The sequence below is a fragment of the Chelonia mydas genome, chromosome 7, assembly GCF_015237465.2.
Source record: "Chelonia mydas isolate rCheMyd1 chromosome 7, rCheMyd1.pri.v2, whole genome shotgun sequence".
In the NCBI taxonomy this organism is placed as follows: Eukaryota; Metazoa; Chordata; order Testudines; family Cheloniidae; genus Chelonia; species Chelonia mydas.
Window position 1 is genome coordinate 61,052,312 of NC_057853.1, and position 15,161 is coordinate 61,067,472.

General features: G+C 41.3%; 1 protein-coding gene across 26 annotated transcripts in view; it reads left to right on the forward strand.

The window, feature by feature from the left end:
• KAT6B (lysine acetyltransferase 6B) overlaps positions 1 to 15,161 on the forward strand; it is a 189,497-nt gene that overhangs the window by 48,046 nt on the left and 126,290 nt on the right. Inside the window, exon 2 of one of the 26 annotated variants that reach the window (XM_043550649.1) lies at positions 7,784 to 7,816. The exons of the other annotated variants lie outside the window; for them this stretch is intronic. The gene's annotated coding sequence lies outside the window, so the exon portion shown is untranslated. The remainder of the gene's footprint in view (positions 1 to 7,783; positions 7,817 to 15,161) is intronic. 26 annotated transcript variants of the gene reach the window in all.

Genomic DNA, 15,161 nt, shown 5'->3' on the forward strand with positions numbered 1-15,161 from the left:
GAAAACAAAAGATGTCTTATTCAGTCCTTAAAATTGCCTCCTTTGGGGATGATCGTGTGTTTACATAGAGTGTACAGATTCTAATGTAACTGTAGCGTAATTATACATATGGAAATTAGCACTTGAATCTACTGTAACGAACCTTTCACTTTGGTAACCTTTGCTAGGTTATACAAAGACTCTCTTTTTTAGCAAAGGCAAAATTATGCAAATATTAGTGCTTGCTTTGGGCAAAACAGGCAGGAGCCTAACAGCTCAGGACTATAGGTTAATATGTCAGGACTCAGATATTCAGGCAGCATGATAGAAGGAAAATGCTGGTACTTTTTGAAGTTAATTATCAGAGTTCTGGAGTTAATGTCTCATATTAGACTATAGTAACATTGGTTTTTTTTCTTTCACTTAAATGAGTGATTCCACTGAAGATAGTGGTATTAAACCGGTGTAAAATTAGCATGTGAGGAGAATTGGACACATAATTGGGACTAATTTCACAGAGGCAGACAATGTGTAGGCAGAAGTATTTTTATGCCAGCAATTGCACAACTGCAGTACAGAAATTGATTTCTAGCTTCACTGCATGTTATCAATGTAGCATTTGGTGTAAAGTGTGTATGTGAGTGTTTACACACGTTCTCTGTTCACTAGTAACATCAAATAAGTTTGTCTGTTGATATTTTGAAACTTGCAAGTATGTGCATAAACATCCTAATGTCCTGTGTATCTATTTTCTAAAATACTCTTTGTAGTTGTGCTTATATAGAATAGGCAACAAATTCTTGCCAAACACAAGAAGGAAGTTTAAAGCTGCTTTGCTTTTCCTGCAAGTGGTTTCCCAAAGCCTGCTGTAATGCTCTGGAGACTGTTCATCAGGTGGAGATACAGAGATTTTTCGACTGGTACTTACTCATTTCTTGCTCATTCTTGGTGAAGACTGTTTTAAAGTCAGTGCAGTTCTGTCTAGGCCTGGGATTCTGAATCTATTCCAAGCTATTTTTCCTTTAAAAAAGCTTCCGAAGGGGAATTTATTTTCAAGGTAATAGAATTCGAGGTGATGGTATGTTTTGCTTTTGTCCCTTTGTTTTTAGTAATTTCTGGTTTTATACTCAAATAGCTAACAGTCATTGTACCTACATATGCTGATATTTAAGGCTGCAGTGATATGGAGTCTGTCAAGTCAAAGCCTGCAATCGGCTACTATGCAGTAAAAATATAGCATAGTCTGCACATCATTTACTGGTCTCCAGTGGGTCTTGGAGTCATAACACTGCATTTAGACAAACAAAAACAAAACATCCACAGAGGAAGAAAATGGATGACGCTGTAGAGAACTTTTGATCACAGGCATAAATTCATACTTGGGGAATTTTTTCTCAATTGCTGTTTGTTAAACATTCTTTTAGGCATGCTGAAAACTTCATATAAATACAGGGTGTTAATAGGAACAGAATAACAGAACTTTAGCTACTGTAGTAGTAGGAATGTTAATCTAAAAATAGGTTAGGTCTGTTTTATATAATATATATATTTTCTCTCTCGTAGTTTCAAAGGTGCCACAGCCAGAAGGGACCATTGTGATTACCTGGTGTGACTCTGACCTCTCGTATAACAGGTCATAGAAGTTCCCCAAAATAATTCCTAGAGTAGATCTTTTATATAAAAAAAAATCCAGTCTTGATTTTAAAGATGGTCAATGATTGGTAATCCACCAGGACCCTTGGTAAATTATTCCAGGGTTAATTACTCACGAATAAAAATGTATGCCTTAATTGCCAATCTGGATTGTCTAGTTTCTATTTCCAGCCATTGGATCATGTTATACCTTTCTCTGAAGAGCTCATTATTAAATATTCTCCATGTAGGTACTTACAAACTGTAATCAAGTCACCCCTTAGCCTTCTCTTTGTGAAATCTAAATGAATTGAGCTCCTCTAGTCTATGACTGTGTGGTATCTTTTCTAGTCCTTTAATTATTTGCATGGTTCTCTGAACCCTCCCCAATTTATCAGCATCCTTCCTGAATTGTGGACACCAGAAATGGACATAATATATGTCTGCAGCGGCTGCACCAATGTCAAATAATCTCTCTACTTCTATTTGAGATTCCTGTTTATGCATCTTTAGGCCACAGCATTTTACACTGGGACTTTGTGTTCAGCTGATTATCTTCTCTCCCCCCCTCCCCACCCCCCAAAAAAAATCATTTTCAGAGTCACGGCTTGCCAGGACAGAGTCCCCCATCCTGTTAGTATGGCCTATGTTCATTTTTCCTAGGTGTATACATTTATGTTTTTCTGAACAATGACATGTCCTTTTCATTATTTACCATCCCCCAATTTTTGTGTAATCTGCATACTTTATCAGTGATGATTTTGTGTTTTCTTCCAGGTCATTAATAAAAATGTTAAATGCAGTAGTGCCAAGAACTGACCCCTGTGGGACCCCATTGGAAGCACACAATGTTGATTCCCTATTTACAGTTACATTTTGAGACCTATCAGTTAGCCAGCTTTTCATCCATTTAATGTATGCCATGTTCATTTTATCTTTCTATTTTTTTAAATTAAAATGCCATGTGTTACTAAGTCAAATGTCTTACAGAAGTCAAAGCGTATTATGTCAGCACTATTCCCTTTATCAACCGAAGTTGTAATCTTATAAAATTTTTTTAGTTTGGTAGGATCCATTTTCCATAAAAGCATGTTGATTGGCATTAATTATATTACTCTTGTTTAATTCTCTATTAATCGAGTCCCATATCAGCCACTACATTATCTTGCTCAGGATCAGTGTCAGACTGACAGGCCTATAATTACCTGGGTCATCCCATTTACTCTTTTTTAAAGATTGGCACAACATTCACTTTCTTTCAGACTTCTGTAACTTTCCCAATGTTCCAAGACTTATTGAAAACCAACATTAACAGTCCAGCGAGTCTCCTCAGCCAGTTCTTTTAAAATTCTTGGTTGCAAGTTATCCAGACCTTCTGATTTTAGTAGCTGCTGCTTAACATCCTCCTAATGTTTAGTCATCTGCTTTCCCCCCAAATACAGAACAGAAATATTTAATGAACACTTCTACCTTTTCTGCATTATTATGATAATTCTACCATTCTCAGCTAGTAATGGACCAATACCATTAAGATTCTTTTTGTTCCTAATATACTTAAAACTACTCCTTATTGCCCATAGCTCTGCTGGCCGTAGATTTCTCTTTGTGACCCTTTGCTTCCATTATCAATTTTCTTCAGTTCCTAGCTTCTGATTTATATCCATTATTCTTGACTTCTCTTTTCTTCCATTCATTATATTTAGATTTTTATTTTTTTATAGCTGCCTTCACTTTCCCTCCGAACCAGATCTGTGTTTGTTTTAACCTTCCTCGATTTTTGGGTATCTAGTAAAGTGTTCTTAAATGGTTCCCAATTATTCACCTTTTTCTGGTTTAAATTCTTTCTCCCAGTTGATTTGGCTCATAATTGTTTTCAATTTTGTGAAATTGGCCCTTTAAAGCACCAAATGTATATATTGCTGGTTTGGACTTCATTCTGTTTGCACGTTACAAGTGATCATGATCACATTTATATCTAAGCTACCATTATTTTTTAGTTCTGTGATGAGTTCCTCTTTATCTGTCAAGAGAAGGTCTAATATAGAGTTTGTTTGTGTTGCATGCCACACTCTTTGAGTTAGGAAATTGTCATCTGTCATTGTGATGGCTCACATGAGAGACAAACCAGGGCTGCTCCTCAATGGTATGAGCAGCAATGGATGCCATCCCCTGTACCCTGTAGTCTTCTGGAGTGGCCATATTGGAACCCTTGGGGTGCCTACTGATAACAATTCTCATGAGCTCCTAGCCTTTCTCCTTGGAGCCACCGGTGGAGGCATTCCCCTACTCTATCTGTTCCTTCTCTGCTACCTCAACTACAGGAGAAAACCTTTGAGGAGCAAGAGGCCAGAGCAGTCAAGGCGGCTACTCCACTAACTAACATCTCCTCATCTTCCCCGCATGAGGTTGTTATGCCTCATCCTCTTTCTCTGGCCTATGACTTCAAAACAATTTCAGAAGCTAATAAAATGTGTAACAGGCTCATGTGCAGTTCCCCTCGAGGAGGTCCAAGAGTTGCAGCACAAGTTCTTAGACATTTTTCAAATGACACGTTTTGCTTTAGTAGCCATGGCCATTAATGAGGGCTTCCTAGATTCTGCCAGGATCATCTGGCAGACCCCAGCAACTATACCATCGATGTGCAGGTGTGCTGATAAGGAGTATTATGTCCCAGACAAGAACTGAGTTTTTATTTTTGCATCCTTTGTCTAACTCACTGGTTGTTGAAGTGGTAAATTAGCGTGGTAGACAACACCACTCTACATCAACCCCATTTAACAAGGACCAAAAACACCTTGACCTTTTTGGCCATAAGAGTTATCTCTCTGTGACCTTACAGTTTAGGAATGTAAATTGCACTATAAGAGCTTGGTAATACTAATCACATGAACCATTCCAAGTTCACCACATTCATTGAACACCTTTCAGTAGAACGTTGCAAACTGTTCCATGGCATAATAGCTGAGGGTCAGGTACTGGCTAGAACATCATTACAGGCCTTCCTAGATGAGGCTGACACTGTAGCACTCTCCATCTCCTTGGCAGTCGTTATGCGTCAGGCATCCTGGCTCTGGTTTTCTGGGTTCCCTAAACAAGTCTAAAATACCTCCCCTTTGATTGTCTAAAACTCTGTGCTTAGATTACTGATGAATCATTGTGCACCTAAAAGGACTTTGCGATCACTTGGGATTTATAGACTTGCAAGTAAACAATTTAGTAGGTCCCAAACTGCACAGAGATTGCCCAGCCCACCCAATATTCTGAGACATCTCGGAAGAAACCAATATTTCAAAGAAAGAAGCCATTCTCTACCTCCACTTCAACTGCTCATCAATCCCCATAATCAAAACATCAATTTCGGTGGCTTGGTTGAGAGTCTGAAACAACCTCACTTCTCTGATCTCCAGCTGCGCCAGTATACCTGCTTCTCTCCCTTTGGGTACCATCTCTCTCACCTTCAATCTGCATGGAAGCAGATCACATATGACAAATAGGTTTTGGAGATTATAAGGTCAGGTTATGCCATTCATTTTACTTCCCTCCCTTACCTCTCATACCTGTCCCTCTTCAGGGACCCCTCTCATGAACACTTGCTGAGACAAGAAATTGCTTCCCTTTTACATTTAGGAGCCATAGAACCAGTTCCAGCTCGGCATAGGCAGAAGGGATTTTACTCCAAGTATTTTCTGGTCCCCCAAAAGATTCTAAATATAAGACTCCTAAACAACATTTGAAGATACAGTAAATTAGTATGGTGATGCTTTCAGCTATAATTCAATCCAGAGGATTGGGTTTTTTTGGCCCTCTACATATAGGGACATGTACTTTCATGTTGTGATTCATCCTGCTCAGAAAGAGATTCCTTCAGTTTCCTGTTGATTTGATATCACTTCCAGTATCATGTACTTCCTTTTTGCCTTTCCTTTGGTCTGAGGGTATTCTTTGATAGTTTTGGCGGTGGTCGCCACTTTGTCAACTGGGGATAGTTTTCCATACCTGGATGATCGGCTCTCAAGGGCTGGACTTACGAGATTCTCTCTACCATAAACATAGCATTGTCCCTGTTCCCCAGGTTAGGAAATCAGCTCAACATTGAAATGTCCAGTTGGAATCATAGGGATCACCTTATACACGGTAACAGCCACAGCTTACCTTCACATGGACAGGTTCACTGCGGTTTCAAACTTTATTTAAAAAAATCAAATAAGTCCACAGCCATCAGCAAGAAATTGTCTTCAACTACTGGGACACAGAGCAGCTTTGTAATGTGCCATGGTAATGCAGCATGGTAACACGCCTTTGCTGCTTCTAGTGGTGGCTCAGGACGGTTTACACGCTGAACAGACAGTCTGGACAGCCTGGTATCAGTCCCTCATCAAATACAAGATTCCCTCAGTTGGTGGAAGAACCCTCACAATGCTGTGCAGATGTTCCATTTATCCAGCCTTCTCCTAGAGTCACCATAGTGATGGATATGTCTCTTGTGGGCTGGTGGGGGCTGCATTTAGGGACACACACACACACACTGGTATTGAGATTGAATAGAGCAGGTGCTAAAACTGATCCTTTTGGAAAGCCTCTGTCCAATCTCCATGATTTGGTGGCAGATTCAACAATGAATGATTTTAGCTACATTCCACTCCTTCAGTATTATGGCAGAAGAGTGGATGTTGGTGAAAAAGTCTGCCAGCCACCTTCTTGCCTTCGGACCAAGATCCTTCAGAAATTTTGGATATATTCTATCCATTGCTGCTCCTTTCCCACATTTAGTGTTGGAGAGACCCATGTCCACTTCATCTACTGTGTAGGGGGCAGAAAGGTGTAAAGACGACTGGCACCAGTTTAGTGCTCAGTAAAGTTGTTTGTGGACTTGCTGCCTGATGGTTTTTCTTTCAGCACATGGGAGATGCCAACTAATACGCCATGTTGTGCTTTTGTTCTGGTAGGACATTGATCCATAAGCATTTCTTCTAAGTTATCAGTAACTTGGAAACAGATATTTTTGCCATTTTTGACAGAGTACCAGTCCCCCTCCCCTTTAGCTCACTCAGTCCTTCCTGCATAGGTTATAACCATTTGTTTGGTTTTTTTTTTATTTAATGGTCTTGATTTACATGATGGGAATAATTTTCCTAAAGCAGCCATTTAAAATTAGAGAACACCCTGAACTAAAACTGACTGAACTCCTTGAACACTTGGGAAAGCTCAGATCCAAATGCTGCAGTTTGAACCATCTCTATGGTTGTGACTGTGTAGTAGTAGAGGAATTATGATGGTGTTTATCATTCAAAAGTTTATAGGTATTTGTGAATATAACTATTCACTTGTGGGCTAAAAAATTTTGGAGTTGTTTGTGTATTCAGTACAGTTTTGGGAAAACACTTTTTGCACGTGCATCCATGACATTTTATCGAATTCTACTTTCCTGCAATGCCAACCATGAATATAGCATCACAGGTTTCAGACTTGTAACACGAGAGAGCAGTTGCCTATCTATGCACAAAGTAGGTACAGTCCATACAGCCTGGACAACATGCATCAAAACCGCACATCAGAAGACATAGCAGTGCTGAGTGCTTTGTTGCTTTTTAAAAATTTTGCAAACAATTCTCTATATTTGGGTATCTTAAAAGCTTATTACTGAAGCATTAGAAGCACTAATTGGGATAGTAAGTAAATAGTAGCATGAGTAATTCATCAAGGCTTTATGATGACGATTATTAGAGATATAGAGTACTTGAGATGAACAGATTTCACTTTCTCACCTAAATTAATTACTAGTTCAGTGATTTCAAGCAGAACAGGGTTTATTGCTTTTGTAGTACCCTTCCCAATAAGATATTAACTTAGATTTTGTGGTTCCATTGCTAACAAATAGTGGAAGGAAAAAGCCAACCACATTCGGAGTGCATTTCACATCCTAGTGTAGGATACTGCATCGTAGACAGTTTCCTGCCATTTCCCAGATTTGTATTTGAATTCACTAGCAATTTTAAAATAAAAACAAATACATTTTTTATATAAAATGCTACAGGAAAATGTGAAAGTGCTTCAAATCCTGCTTATCTTGGGGGGGGGGGGGGGCAGAATTAACTCACTTTGCCATCGGCTTAACTTTTATTTCTTCCCCTTGTCCCGATTAACGTTACCTTTTTTCTTTTCATCCATTCAGGTCCAGTGTGCACTAAAAAGATAGCTGGCTCAGGTTGGTTACAGCACAGTTTTCTTCTGACCTGACATTACTAAAATTAGCAGAGTGGGCAGTACCTATCCATGATGTAACTGGGATAAAGCCTTGGAAGGCTTTAGCGCAGTTGTGGTCCCATCCAAATTTTAACAAATATTAGCAAATGTTAATTATGTTCTAAGCGGGTGTCCTAATACCGTTATAGTTATATAAGAGCTTTAGCACAAGGCCTTTTCTTTTAGGTGGACTCTTAGCAAAATACTCCAAATTTCTACAATTGGAGGAAAATGATAACTCTTCAGTGCACAAGTTACAACACTTGTTCTTGAGTAGAGAGGCCCTTAATAGAAGAACCAAGCACCCAAATGAATAGTGGGAATTATCGAAGAGCATGGAAATTTTCTCTGCCTCAGTAAAGGATTCTGAGTGCAAAGAAGTCTCCAGGAAACTTGTATGGGAAAATAGGACTTTCCTCTCCAAACTACAGTGTTAAAGGCATTTAAGTTAGCCCTTTCTCAGACCAGGTCTAAACTGCAAAGTTAGGTCGATGTAAGTTGCTTTGCGTCAGCCTAGTTGTGCATGTGTCTACACTTAAAATTTGCCTCCCATCAATGGAAGTAACCCATTACAGCAAATCAGTAATACCACCTCCCTGGCAGGTGTTGAGCCTTGGTTAATATACTGAGGTTGACACAGCGCAAGTGTAGGCACTGCGTTCATTATGTTGACCTTAACAGTCCTCCAGAAGCTGTCCCACAATGCCTGACACTGACCACTCTGAGCACAATTGTGAACTCCACTGCCCAGGGGTCACTGAGACTAGAAGGCCTATCTCCCCTTCAAAGGCCAGCAAATTTCTGAAATGTTTCCTGTTTGTCCATCTTGGCGAGCACACCTAGCAGCTCTCCATTGTTGTGTGCAACTGCCCAGGTGACCATGCCAGCTACACGCTCCAGACACGCTCAAGCTTGGTGTAGTGAGGAGATGTTGGGTCTCCTGGCCCTCTGGAGAGAAGATGCTGTGCAGGCACAGCTAGAAATCAGCTGTAGAAATGAGGACATCTACGAGCAGATTGCATGGGGGTTGCAGTACAAGGGGGTACAACAGGGACCAGCAGCAGTGCCGTGTGAAAGTGAAGGAACTGCATCAGGCATATCAGGAGGCGAACAGTCGATCCGGTGCCAACCCCCAGACTTGCTGCTTTTACAAAGAGCTGCATGCTATACTTAGCAGAGACACCCCTCCACAGCACAGACCACCATGGATACCTCTGAGGAACCCGAGTCACAGGTCCCTGGAATGAAAAACACAGAACAGGACGATGGGGGACACATGACTGGGGAGGGTTCAGCTATGCTGTGAGCCAGGAGCGGTTTGAGACTCCCCTGCAGTCCAGTCAGTCCCGGCAGTCTAGTACAGGCAAGCCTGATGCAGGGGAAGGAACCTCAGGTAAGTGTGTTTCCCATTAAAATGATTTACTGATGGTGCTTCTAATTTAACAGAACACAGCTATCAACTTTTCATTAATTAGCTCATACTAAAAGATAGCAATACAACAGAGAGAGAGTGTGTGTTATTTGCTTTTTGTTTCCTCATAGAGTTAGGCAGGAGAGGGCCATGCGGAGCAGTTTGTTTATATACACAGGGATGTCCCTTGATTCATCTTGGGATCTCAAAGAAACTTCCATGGAGGTACTTTGCAGTCCTCTCCTGCAGAGGTCTAGGTACGGTAGGACACTTTCCCATGCCAGTCAGCGGTACATTTGGCAGGCACTATTGCAGTACAGGCAAGCAGCGTACGGGCTGGGCTGCTTTGGGACACCAGTAGCAGCTGTGCACTCTGTGCCTTTGTTATCCTCAGGAGTGAGAGATCCGCTGAAATCACCACTGCCTATGGAAAATGGTGCCAGTATTCAGTGCCATTGCACTATACTCCTAGTTTCACAACCAAGCAACACCCCCCCCTCATTTCCCTCACTCCTAGTGGGCCATAGTCACCATGGTTGGTGCTGTGAGTGTTGACATGCACTTGAAAGCAGGAGTATCAATAAGCATGTCTTGTATAAAACTTCAGGAAAGCAAGGGAAGGGAGTTCTGAATCTTAACTTTCACTTTCTGTTGTGAATGCATTGACAGTGGTACCTCTGTGTTTCTATCTGCAGCTGACACTATTTAGACCTTGAGAGGTTCCTCCTCCACATGCACAGAATGCCAGAGAGAAGAGGATTTGGGATGACATATTCAGTGAGAGATACTGCAAGCGAGTGCTGCATCAGATTGTGAGCAAAGGTCCTGGAGGATGACCATTGCAGACAGCCCGGGGAGGGAAAGAGCTGACAGGAGAGAGTTCCAGGAGGAAAAGGAGAGGAAGATGTACCGGGATGTAACAGGGCTTCTCCAGCAACAAACACAGATGCTGCATACTCTTGTGGACCTGAATGCCCAACAATCCTGGGCTCGCCTCCCTTTTGCAATCCATGGAGAATCTCATTACAGCATCTCCCTACGCTTTCCTCCCCTCAACATTCCACATGGTGTCAGGGGCCGAATCCCTTACCCCTACCAGTCCACCCTGGGGGACATTAAGGACAACCACAGCTTCACATATGCTGACCTGTGAAAGGCATGGTTGCTGTATATGGAGATAAAATGAACATGAATGTTCTTTCCCTTAAGTTCTGTTTTATTAATTTTTCAAGTTTTTTATGTATTTGCTTTTAATTGCACAGATTTTTCTTTGCACTGGTTTTGTTACTGAATAAAATTCTATTATTTGGAAAATAATTCATCTTTATTAATTCACAAGATATGCTTCAGAGAGCCTAGCAGTTCTGAAAGCACCCACTTACTTGTTACTGTACATTGACTCACAACTTATAGGATCAGTGACACACTGTATAATAATCCATAAATGTACAGCAAGCACTACAAAATTAATAGGTACATTGACAGTGTTATATTCATAGATGTACGCCAAACATCACAGAATTCCTTTCGGGCCCAAAACAGCAGGGCCAGTTAGAACACAGTACACCACAAAGTATTACTGTGGCTCACTGTTAAAGTGCGTCTTTCAGAGCCCTCCTGAGCTGTATAGCTCCATGTTGAGCTCTTCTAATGGTCCTTGGCTGTTCAAACTCAGCAGATAACTGCTCCACCTCCACCCCAGAGGCAACTTTTCTGCCTTTGCTTCATAGATATTATGCGGACACAGCAGGCAGCTATAACCATTGGGATTTCTTTTTAATGATATCCAATCTTGTGAGTAAATAATGTCATCATCCCTTAAATCTACCAAAAGCACATTGAACTGTCATTGTGCACCTGCTGAGCCTATAGTTCAGTCTTTCCTTGGTGGTGTTGAGATGACTAGTGTACAGCTTCATGAGCCAGGGAAACAAAGGGTAGGCTGGGTCCCCCAGTATCACTGTTGGCGTTTCAACATTGCCAATGGTAGGTAATCTGCCAGTCAGGAAAGAGTCCCTGCTTGTGGCTTTCTGAATAGTTCTTTGTTCTTAAAGATGCGAGCATCATGCCACTTACCTGACGAGTCAACGCTGATGTCAGTGAAGTGTCCCTGGTGAACCGTCTACACTGGTATAACAATAGAAAAATAGCCCTTTCTGTTGGTGTACTCTATAACAAGGTGGTCTGATGCCAGAACAGGATATGCATGCCATCTGTTTCTGCACTGCAGTTTGGGAACGGCATTGCTGCAAAACCACCCACAATGTCCTGCACATTGCTGAGAATCACAGTCCTGCATAGCAGGAGATGATTAATGGCTGTGCACACTTGCATGACAATGGTTTCTGCAGTGGATTTTTCCAACTGCAAAATGATTTCCCACTGACTGGTATCAGTCTGATGTTGCAATTTTCTGTAGTGCAATCGCCATTCACTTCTCCACTGTCAGTGTAGCTCTCATTTTGGTGTCCCTGTGCTGGAGGGTTGGGGAGAGTTTACCCCACAGATCCAGGAATGTGGTCTTGCACCTGTGAAGGTTCTGCTGTGACTGCTCATCATCCCAAACCTGCATTACAATCCCACCAGTTGGCTCATTTCTCAGGCACAGAAGTGGCGCTCCACCATCTGCAATTACTCTGGGAATGCCATCAACAAACTTGAATTAGTTCTTGCTGTGTCCCACAGCAATATGTTCTCCAAGAAATTGTCATGTTCCCTGCTTATTTGGTGGTTCTCACAGCTCTGCAAATACCGGCGGACCGTGTGTCCTGTGCTTGCAGCGCTTATGACAGTAGTGAAGAGTTGTGCAGGTTCAGTGCTTCTGTCAGAGATGGCAAACAGCTATGAGGGCTAAGTGGGTCCAGGGGATTTTTAAAAAAAGATGAATTATGGGATGGTAGATGACATAAGATGGAGACAGTTACACACTGGGGAGTTGACCCCTTGCTCCCGTCACTCCTGCGTGACTTGTTTCTGCCTCACTATCCATTGCCAAAACTTCTCAAAAGACAGTGTGTTGCATGGTGGCAAGTTGTGCACTGGGACAGCTACTCAGCAGCAACACAAGCAATCCTGGTGAGTACACACAACGCTGATGCAAGGAGCCAAGTACTGTCACAAAGAAGCAATGTGCTAACTTGCAGGGGCTTTATGCTGACATAACTTGCGTTAAACAAAGTTTGTGGTGTAAACATGGCCTCAGACTCCTGAATCAAAAGCAGTAATGCATTCGATTTATAGAAGATGACTTTCAGGGCCAAATGGTACTGTTAATCCAACAAAGGTGTCTTTCATAACATTTTCTGTTAACTTCTAAAGTCATTTTAACTGGAAAGATTTCTGATTTTTTTTTTTTTTTTAAAAGAGAATCTCAAAATGTGACAGGTTATGCGGGTGGTCCTACCTTTAAAAATGATCCAGCTGTTATCCTCAGCTTATTGGTAGTCTCTTTCACTGCAGCGTGAATGCACCTTGCAAACATGACCTGAAAACAATAGATGGTGCTTTTTTAAAGAGGTTTTTTTTTTTGTTTTGTTCTGTGCTGTTTCACTTAGGCTTACTTGCTCCTTCTAGCAGGGCTCTTTGACTAGGAAGGCAAGGTCAACTGGATATCTGACCAAAAGTCCAAACCTTCCTCTAAGTTATTGCCAGATGCCATCTTGTTGCCTCTTTATGCCCAACACCAATTAAGGATGTTATCAAAAGCTTGATACAGTGAAAAGTAATGTGGCTTGATATATTTCATTTATATTCCTGTTGCCAACAGAGCTGTCAGCCAAATTTTAAGATACTTACATTCCAGTAATTTTGGTTCTATAAACCAAACCATAGGTGTCCTGAAAGCAGTTACGTTTTTACTTGATTGTAAACTGAACTGATTTGGATTTCTAATTCAGAGATGCAGTGACTAGGGGCTTGTCTACAGTTTAAAGCGCTTTAGCAGAGCTGCTGTTGAGCTTAGTGAAGACGCTGCCTATGCCAATGGGAGAGCTTCTCTCCTTGTTGACATCCCACTGTCTACACGAGTAAGGTTGGTACTATGTTGCTCAGCTGAGTATGTTGCTGAGCGACTTTAGTTACACCGTCATAAGTTGGCAGCGTAGACGAAACCTAAGCCCTTTTCCCCATATACTTACATATACAAGTATACTTACATATAAAGATATTCCCATTTTCCCCATATACTTAAATTTTTAATCCCTGCTTATTAGAGGATTAGGGAAATTCTAATAAATCTAGATCACAGCCCAGGGAGTCTGAACAAAGATGGCCATTCACCAGGACTAGCTCTGGTTGGGGCTGTGCTCAGTCAAACTCCCAGTACGGAGCTACACCTCAGTCTTACTAGATGGGAGTACACCTTTGCCCTTTTTCCACAAGAATTTGGCTTCAGGTTTCCATCAGGTAGGCCAGAGCTACTTGAATAGCTCCAGAAAATATCAGATCGACTTCAACAGCCTGACTTTGGTCCCCAAGTTCCTTTGATCCCTGCTAGCACACAGTCCATTCAAAAAAAATGGGATGGGCTTCTAGAAGATGAATTTCCATATGCTGTGGATATGAACAGTTCTAATTGGAGGAACCATCTGAATTTCTGTGGCTTTTGCAAACAAAATCACTCCTTCCTCTAGAATCTAAGCTTTCATTATTAATCAAAAAAATTAAATGTTTAGCCCTCATTTTCTCAGAGAAAATCTGAACCAGTAATGAGGGGTTTTGTGTGTGTGTGTATGCAATCAGACATGCAGAAGGGAAAGCTCTGAGAGGTAGGAATGGCTTGAATCATCTCAGGGGGTTTGTTTAATCGTCATCAGTAGGCTTCAGGATTAATGTCACTGTTAACTGTTTTGACCACTGATAATTTTAAGGCATGTCTAGCATATGTGCTTATTTATTTTGGCATGATGTTTGCTGTGGAGGATTTTAGGGATCTGAATTAGGAATTCATTTCACTTCCCACCTCTGTCTGCAAGAGGGGAGAAAAACTAGAGATGTGTTGGGTCCAAGCCTTAATCAGAAGGTATGCAAACTCCCAGACCAGCTCTTGCCCCTTCTTGAGCACCTAAGATCTCAGACACCCTCTGCTTGGCTACCAAACTACTTCCTTTGCTGCTGATGTATTTAACAATACAGGTTTGCTGTATTCTGGTTCTGATGGAATTCTCTTATACTACTTGGAGGAAACTTGAATATTCTTCCAGTGCCCATAATCCTTAAACAGTAAGTTTGGGCTTTTTCTACAAGGGGAATATAGGGTATGTGGAGGGTGGGGAGGGACGGGGTAGAGGGCTAGATTTCTCACTGTGTATAGAGGTATGTCTACCCTACAATTAAAAACCTGCGGCTGGCCAATGTCAGGTGACTCAGGCTCGTAGGGCTTGGGCTAATGGGGTGTTTAATTGCAGTGGAGGCAGGTTGGGAGTCAGATTGCAGTCTGAGCTCTGGGACCTTCCCATGCTGGTTGTCTACAATATCTTGATGCAGAAGCCAAAAGTGAGAAGCTTAAAAGCCCTGCAGAATAGACACACACTCTGTCAGAATTACCACCGCTTCCACCACAAATATAAATAATGGAGATGGTAAAATACTGGATCAGAAGTTCCAATAGTAAGATCCTTGGTGTCTCTGTGAAACTAGAAGAATTAAATTAGTGATGTTTTCAATATACATTTATTAATAAGTTACTTGATTGGGATATTACCATCAATTCCGCTATAGAAAACTGCAACCAGCTAGAGAGCGTGTGAGTAAGTGACACTGTGGAAGCAGAATGGATAAAAATCACTATTTTAAAAAAAAATCTAAATTGGATTTATTTACGTTTCTAGTTCATTTCTCATTTTATAGACGTAAATTACTAAACTGGGTGTTTCATACTTTTCTTTAGTTTGCTAAT